Below are 5,966 nucleotides of genomic sequence, written 5' to 3'. Positions count from 1 at the left end.
GGGAGGAAAAGAGTGACATGTTCGGTAGAAGGGGAAGAGAGAAGCTTTGCAGCACAACATTTAACATTGAACATATGATTGTCGAATATCTACATTTACAGTATTCAGACCACTTGACTTTTTACACATTTTGTTACGTTACAGCTGTATTCAAAAGTGGATTCAATTGTTTTCCCCCCCTCATCAATCTACACACTACCCCATAATGACAAAAACAGGTTTTTAGACATTTTTGCAAAAAACGGAAATATGACATTTATAATAAGTATTCAAACCCTTTACTCAGCACTTTGTTGAAGCACCTTTGGCACGATTACAGGCTCAAGTCTTCTTTGGGTATGATGCTACAAGCTTGGCACACCTGTATTTGGGGAGTTTCTCCCATTCTTCTCTGGAGATCCTCTCAGGCTCTGTCAGGTTGGATGGGGAGCGTCACTGTACAGCTATTTTCAGTCTCTCCAAAGATGTTCGATCGGGTTCAAGTGCGGGCTCTGGGTGGCCACTCAAGGACATTCAGAGACTGGTTTTCATCAAGGATCTCTCTGTACTTTGCTCCGTTCATATTTCTCTCGATCCTGACGTGTCCCCAGTCCCTGCTGCTTGAAAAACATCCCCACAGCATGATGCTGCCACCACCATGCTTCACCGTAAGGATCTGTATTGGCCAGGTGATGAGTGGTGCCTGGTTTCCTCCAGCACGTGACGCTTTGCATCCAGGTCAAAGAGTTCATCTTGGTTTCATCAGACCAGGATAATCTTGTTTCTCATGGTCTGGGATCCTTTAGGTGCCTTTGGCAAACTCCAAGCGCGGCAGTCATGTGCCTTTACTATAGAGTTGTTTCCGTCTGGTCACTCTACCATAAAGGTGCTGCCAGAGATGGTTGTCCTTCTGGAAGGTTCTCCCATCTCCCACAGAGGAAATCTGGAGCTCTGTCACTAGTGACCATCAGGTTCTCTGGTCAAGCCTCTCTCCGAGGACTGTGTGGAGATGAACTGGAGCAGTAAGAGATGGACAGAGGGATGGAGGGAGGAGGGATGGGAAGGAGGGAGGGATGGATGGATGGTTTTCACTTGCAATGCCTGTGATATGTGTTTGTTTTCACTTACATTAGTTGAATGCACTGGCTAACATCTAAAATGACAAAGACGTGAAAGAAACATTTCTTGGAAGGTGGTGGGAAGAGATGGTATTTTGAACTCACATTTGAACTGTCTCTCTGTCTCTCTGTCTCTCTGTCTCTCTGTCTCTCTGTCTCTCTGTCTCTCTGTCTCTCTGTCTCTCTGTCTATGTGTTCTCTATCTCCAAGGCATTGGGAAGTGGAACGACCACACGTGTTTCACCAAGAAGAGCTACGTGTGCTCCTTCAAGAACAGAGTTTGAGGACGAATATCCACACTCACATACTTAGTATGAAGCAGCAATGTATTGGGCATGCTTTCTCAGTGGTATGTTAGTATAGACTGTGTGTCTGTCTGTGTAACACCAACCCAGTCTCCTGCTCCTCTCTCTTGGGTTGTGACGGAAATGACACCCTATTCCCTATCGAGTGCACTACTTTTGACCAGAGCCCCATAGGTTCCCTGGTCAAAGTAGTGCACTATAAAGGATAGGGTGTCATTTTGGACTCAACCCTGCTCCTTTCCCCAACCATCCCAACCCACAGATCTCCCACAGTGAAACCAAACCACATAGAGATGTGCYTGCTTTTAGCAAACTGAAAAATGCATAAAAAAATATATATATAAGTAAAGAGTGTTAAGCAAGTAAACAACTAGAGTTTTTGTTTGTCTGTTCCTAGCAGGATTTGAGTTACTGGCAGAATCAAACCAGAATCAAAATTTAAGTCACATACTTTTACAAGTAGTGGGTAGACTTTAATACTTTGTAGAGGTAGGAGTTCAAATACAATAGTCCATGCAAAGTTAAGGATTACACATACAACCTCCACTATGAAAATATTACAGGTAAATTACAGGTTCATGTGAAATATTAGGAATATTACAATGCTATATATACATGCATTCTCTATCCGGGGTGAAGTCTCCCGTTAGGTACAGATCTAGGATCAGCTACCCTATCCCCAATCCTAACCATAACCTTTAGTGGGGAAAATGTTAAACTGATCCAAGATTAGGGTCTATGGGCAATATCACCCTAACCCTACATTTGCAGCCAAACTTCCCAAATTGCCACCACCCACCCCTTTCCCCCCTCAAATCACCACCTGTCGAGACAAAAACCGCCGACTCGTCAGTGAAGAGCACTCTTTTGCCAGTCCTGTCTGTCCAGACGACAGTGGGTTTCGTACCATAGGTGACGGTGTTGCGGTGATGTCATGCGTGAGGACCTGCCTTACAACAGGCCTAACAAGCCCTCAGATCCAGCCTCTCTCAGCCTATCTGTGGACAGTCTGCACGTTGATGGGAGGGAGTGTGCACTTCCTGGTGTACTTTGCGCGCAGTTTTTGTTCGCCATCCTCGTCACCTGTCCCGCAGTGTAGATGTTTCGGATGTCCAGCCTGTGCAGGTTTCTGTTACACTGTGGCTGCCACTGCGAGGACGAATCGCTGTCTGTCCTGTCTCCGTGCGCAATGCTTAGGCCATCTACAGTACAACATTGCAATTTATCTGCCACTGACCCAACCATCTGCAGTCCTCATGCCTTCCCGGGACCCTGCGGCATCTTATTTGGTGTTTTTCAGAGTCAGTAAAAGGCCTTTAGTGTCTACGTTTTTCATAACTGTGACCGTTAATTGCCTATCGTCTGTAAGCTGTTTGTGTCTGTAAAAACCGTTTCCAGCGAGTGCGTGTTCATAATTGTTTATGTTTTCATTGAACAAGCATGGTAAACAGGTTTAACCCTTACATAAAGATCTGGTGAGATATTTGGATTTTTACGATTATCTTTGAAAGACAGGTCCTAAAAGGGGCCGATTTCCTTTGTTCTTCGTCACTGCAGCTTTATTCATACTGTATACTTTACTCCTGTCATCATTTCTCTCAGAAGGAGGTGGTGGCACCTCCTCAATTGGGAGAACAGCTGGGTTAATAACTGTAGCCAGAACTGAGTGTAATCGGTTCCAAATACATCAAACACTTTCACATGTTTGTATCCATTTCAGTTGCTCCTTTCCAACCATTATTTAGCAGCATCCTGTCATTTCTATCCACAGTTCTTTCATCCATACTAGCTTTTAATATACCGCATATTTATGCTACTCTTTCACCCTTTTTCCTCCCCTTTCGGCTATATTCACTCCTCCTTTAGGCTTCTCTTTCCCACTCTCACAAAATAGCAAAGAGATTTTTAGAATGTATGTTTCAACCACTTCCTACAGGGAGGGGTGATTAGGTTAAAGATCGGCTGATGTGGGAACCGTAGACAAGTTCAGAGGATGCAGCTGTAACCCCCCTATTTCCTTCACCCGCTGGACGCCATTGTGGAGAAGAACAGCGTCTCCCCCGGGTACAACTTCAGGATAAGCCATGACCTCTGACCTCTAACCTCTGGCCTTTAGAGAGTGAGCCCACATTGGAGAGACGCATAAAGATCTCTAGTGGATAAATCCGTTTTTTTGCGATGGACACTGCCATTGCAGGATTCCACCATTTTAAGTAAGTCACAATGGGTGGCTATGGGTTGGAGCGATGTGAGTCAAATGATCAGAAGCATCTTTTTCTTCTCAAATTGGTTGTCTATGGTTAGTAAATGGCTTTAGCCTAGATCAGCTGATTGTGCCACCTTTTTTATGTATAAAAAAAATGAACTCAATTTAGGTGGACCACACCTAAAATATCCCTATTAATGGATTTAGTGTAAAGACCTCGCGTCTACTGTGTAAACTGCAAATCATCTATTTCCTGTGACCAAACGATTTATAGATTTGAATAGGTGGTATGAACTATTTTCTTAGTTCCTGTATTCATGAATGATCATTTTTTTCTGATAACCTTTAAGATACCACATTAAGAAGTTTTTGTGGGCTATCTGTACTATTACTTTTACTATTTTTACTACTTTACTTTACTGCACTACATTCCTAAATAAAATATTGTACTTTTCTACTCCATACATTTTCCCTGACAACCAAAGTACTCATTACATTTTGAATGCTTACAGCACAGGAACATGGTCAAATTCACCACACTTTTTAGTCAAGGAGAACATCGCCCTGTCATCCCTACTACCGGTGCTGATTCTGGCGGTCTCACTAAACACAAATGTTCGTTTGTAAATGAGTCTGATTGATTGGAGCGTGCCCCTGAGTATCATAAATTCAAAACAAGAAAATGGTGCCGTCTGGTGGCTTAATATAAGGAAATTGAAATGATTTACTTTTACTATTTTTACTTGGAGTATATTTAAACCAAACTAACTTTTACTTCAAGTAGGCTTTTACTGGGTGACCTTTTCACTTTTACTTGAGTCAGTTTCATCAAGGTACTGTACTGTTACATCAGTATGACAATTGGGTACTTTTTTTCCACCATCGTGTTATCTCTATGTGACCTTTGACCTTGGATGTAAGAGGCAGGGGTACCCCCTGGTAAAACCCAGTGCATTGCACAGGGCCTTACTCTCTGTCATAGCTTGTGTGATAGGTATGCTAAGTACTCAAAGGATGACACACGGGACAGATTACCGTAACTCTGCTCAAGGCTAGTGCCAATCAGGTTTGATGTGCTGGTCAATGGAAATGTGAGTGTTTGTTATGCTGTTTGTGTGTTTCCTGTGTAGATGGGGGACTGATCTAGAGGGTAGAGGCAAGTGGTGCTTTCGTATGTGAGGGTGTGTGTTGTGGCGCCACTGGTGTCTGTTGGAGACAGTGATTCTTGTGTTTGCATGAGTCTAATTGGGTCTATGTGGGTCGCATGTAACTGTATCTACATGTATGGTCTATTTAATGGAGGACGAGGGGGGGTCTGATGTATGTCTGCTTTCGTGTGTGTGTGTGAGTGTTGCTGGTGTGTGTGTGTGTGTGAGTGGTGTGTTCGTGTGTGTGTGTGTGTGTGTGTGCTTTACGTCTGTAAAGTACTGACTTCGATTGTCTTACAGGCAGGGAAGTTTAACATGATCCCGGACTCTGATCAACCATGGTAGCTGCACCTTTACGTCAGTTGATGGTGAGCCCTTCTTTTCAGTATGCTACTTTCTAATCCACAAAATACTGTTCACCTTCAGTCTCTTAACTTTGTGATAACTATTATGCACACAAGTTCTCTATAGGCTAGTGAAACATGTCTTTGTGCATGTTGTCTCTGTCTCCCCAACTGAAGTTATTTCTGTGGAAAAATAGCTATATATCTCCTCTTTTTCTTCCGTCATTTTTCATCTCCATTATTTCTATTCTATTCTATTCTATTCTAACAACTTGTTTTTCTTTCTTCTGCTCTTGGATTGGTCGCAGGCACGTGCTTTGTGACAATTTATACTCTTAAACTTCCTGAAAGGAGCAGAGCAATTACAAGGCCAAGAAAGTTTGAGAGGTACAAGTTTACGGCGAAGCGCCAACCCTGCTTTACTGTGCATATAGATCTTCTCTTAATAACAGTGTCAGCCTTTGCAGGCCTCGAGGCCGATCTTCAGAGTAGGAGGCTGATCTAGATCAGTGTCCAGCTCTTATTTCATTGTGATCTAAAGCAAAACTGATTCTGTAAATCAGTAAGCCTACTCTGAGAACGTTGAAACATACGGCCCAGTAGGAATAGTTGAAACTTGGGTTCAAATAACTAACTTCCACTTGACATCCCTGCTTGATATCAACTAGAGACTAACTGAAAAGTTTACTTAAGTGGAAAATAGGAGCGCCTGACTAACTTGTGCTCTATGTTCTTTTCAAGTGAGATATACAATTAAACTAAAGAATTCCTCTCTCCCCCCTAACTTACCACTTACTCCTTAGCGTAGTCAGACACCAGATCGAGAACTCCTTATCCAGCAATGGGCTGTATCGGAGTTGGAGGGA

At 43.1% G+C, this 5,966-nt stretch overlaps 1 pseudogene; it reads left to right on the top strand.

Annotated features, from left to right (window-relative positions):
• Positions 1 to 1,753, top strand: part of LOC111971336 (uncharacterized) — a 26,036-nt pseudogene extending 24,283 nt beyond the window's left edge.
• The last annotated feature ends 4,213 nt before the right edge of the window (positions 1,754 to 5,966 follow it).

This window comes from Salvelinus sp. IW2-2015, linkage group LG13 (genome assembly GCF_002910315.2).
Source record: "Salvelinus sp. IW2-2015 linkage group LG13, ASM291031v2, whole genome shotgun sequence".
Taxonomy (NCBI): Eukaryota; Metazoa; Chordata; class Actinopteri; order Salmoniformes; family Salmonidae; genus Salvelinus; species Salvelinus sp. IW2-2015.
The sequence above is the reverse complement of the archived record's forward strand: the minus strand, read 5'-3'. Positions and strand labels throughout refer to the sequence as shown.